The sequence below is a fragment of the Saccopteryx leptura genome, chromosome 1 (assembly GCF_036850995.1).
Source record: "Saccopteryx leptura isolate mSacLep1 chromosome 1, mSacLep1_pri_phased_curated, whole genome shotgun sequence".
NCBI classification, from domain to species: domain Eukaryota; kingdom Metazoa; phylum Chordata; class Mammalia; order Chiroptera; family Emballonuridae; genus Saccopteryx; species Saccopteryx leptura.
The window spans coordinates 356,921,547-356,924,049 of record NC_089503.1 but is presented as its reverse complement, the minus strand read 5'-3'; the positions used below and the strand labels follow the sequence as shown (position 1 = coordinate 356,924,049).

The window sequence follows — 2,503 nt, the reverse complement described above, 5'->3', positions numbered from 1 at the left end:
AGGATTCCGCCATCTTGGCTGCTTCTCCTCTCCTCCATGTGACCTTTCTCTGCTCTCCTCTCTAATGCTAATCTCAGAAACTGAAAGAGAGCAAGCTCCTGGTCTGCCCCATTTTATAGTGTAGAAATCAAAACCTTTAATTTAATATACAAACAAGGAAGTTTCTAATAAAAGTCATTTATCTGAGGCATAATGGGATTCCTCATGAGAGTGCACCACCCCACATCATGCAATCAGTCAAGGGTGTGGGGAAAAGCTTAGTCTTAAAACTAATCCTTAGGCTATAACCACCCTGCCTGCATATAACCTGCCCCCCACACCCAATGCAAACTATAGGCAAGCAAACAGACATATCATACTTACAAACATTCTTGACCAAAAAAAGTATTTTACTTTAATCTGCAGGTTACACCAAGTCCAAATGAATTTTTGAGGAGTTTATTAATTAGCTGGCTAGCTACATGGGGCACAATCCCAAATCATGTAGCCCTCATACAATTCTTGGCTGATTTTATAGACCAAATCACATACCAGTTGGGGTGGGTAAGAAGGAGTTCGTGATCCCTTTGTCTAGAGGTATACGTTACTCTCATGACGTTAGGGTGAGTCCGAGTATAGGAATTCTTAATTAAGGTACTTAAACATTCTTTCCTAAAGGCTTTTAAGAGAAGAGAAGTGAAGGGACTCTCAGATAAGTTCTATCTTCCTTGCTTTGTAGTTTAATTATGACTTATCTGACCCAGTTGCCATTGCATGCCAGGAAGCTCCTGCATTCTTCTCTTTCCTTTCTCACAGAAAGGAGGGGGTGATAAGCCTGACTTTTCCTCTTTAAAATGGCATTGCTAATGCTAACTTTTACATTCCTTGACACCTTATCACATGTAGATGAAGAATCAGGTGAGGGGCTTTGGGAGCCCTGCTAAGACTGGTGAGGCCTTTGATTCTAGGAGGAACCAGAGAAGACTCTTCTGGTTGTGGAACCTGGAATGTGTCTGGGCTTTGTGAGCTCTGAATGAAGAAGGAAGTGTTTTCTCTGTGTATTTGCTCTTTGGCCGGTGCAAGATTTTTTTTTTTTTTTTTTTTAATATGGAATGCTTTACGAATCTGCGTGTCATCCTTGCACAGGAGCCATGCTAATCTTCTCTGTATCGTTCCAATTTTAGTATATGTGCTGCTGAAGCGAGCACCAGTGCACGATTTTAATAAAGGAATGGCCCACCCTTTTTTGGCTCCACCATTTCTTTACTGTCTGCCTGAATCCAATGAGAACCTGCATGTGAATGGACATGATGGCCACAACTACTGGCCATACTCCTTGTTACAATGTTAGGACATGATTATGTCACTGTGGCAGAGACATTTCTATAGTAGAACAGATGTGAGACCTCTGCCCCAAATTTTAGACAATATGTTCTCTGTAGTTCATAAGTATACATGAGCTTATAACTTTATAGAGATGAGGATAAAAGCTTTAGATAAATGAAGTGTATAGCACCGTGATGGTGAACCTTTTTATAAAAACCACCAACTTTTGCAGTGCTGGTCAACCTGGTCCTTCCCATCAGCTTTTATGATGGGTGGTAGTGGAGCAACCAAATGGCGCTGGGATTGGCCCACTGTAAAGCCAGTAGCCATGGCCACCATCAAAGCAGCCTGGCCCATGCAGGTTCACATTGAATTCGGACAGTCGGTAAAGAAACAATGGAGCCAAAAACTGGTGGGCCATCATCTTTAATCCTAGCTTGCACCTGGCAGGCAAGTAAAACACACACTGGGCTCCAAAACCCACTCACATTCAGTGCTCACAAGGCTACTGACTTATCCAAGTTTCCTAGAGTCAAAGGTTTCTAGCTTACCAGACTTATTCACCTATGTTCCCCATCTCCTTCCTTCTCCCTGCACAAACTCTGCACAAACTGGCCTCTCACTCAACACTCCACCATCCTGGCTGCTTCTCCTGGCCACATGGCCTCTTTCTGCTCTCTGCTCTGCTCTCTCTCCTCTCTCATGCTAATCTCAGAAACCAAGAGAGCAAGCTCCCGTTCTGCCCCTATTTTATAGTGTAGAAATCCAAACCTTTAATCCAATATACAAAATAGGGAAGTCTCTAATACAAAGTCACATATCTGAGTCATGATGAGATTGTACCACCCCACATCAAAAAGGGTGGGAAAGGCTTAGTCCCAAAACCAAGCCCCAGGCTACAAGGATTCTGCCTGCCCACAGCCAGCCCCCAACACACATTAATATCACCTGGGCAACGGCCTTCACGTGGGCGTGTCATCTTTAACAAAGTGAGCATAATATATTTTATCTTCCCAACACCCACCATGAAAGCTGGAATGCCCACTAGTGGGTGGGAGGGATGAGGTTGACCAGCACTGAAAAAGGCGAGGTCTTTATAAAAAGGTTTGCCATCACGGGAATAGCAGCATAGAAATCAACTTGCAACATAACTTGTTTCTTCTTATGTTAATAATCTAATTATCTTAATGTTTATGAA

General features: G+C 42.9%; 1 non-coding gene across 1 annotated transcript; it reads right to left on the bottom strand.

The window, feature by feature from the left end:
- Positions 1-1,080: 1,080 nt before the first annotated feature.
- Positions 1,081-1,187, bottom strand: LOC136390225 (U6 spliceosomal RNA). Its single transcript, XR_010748657.1, has one exon. It is a non-coding gene; the product is annotated as a U6 spliceosomal RNA (small nuclear RNA).
- Between the last annotated feature and the right edge of the window lie 1,316 nt (positions 1,188-2,503).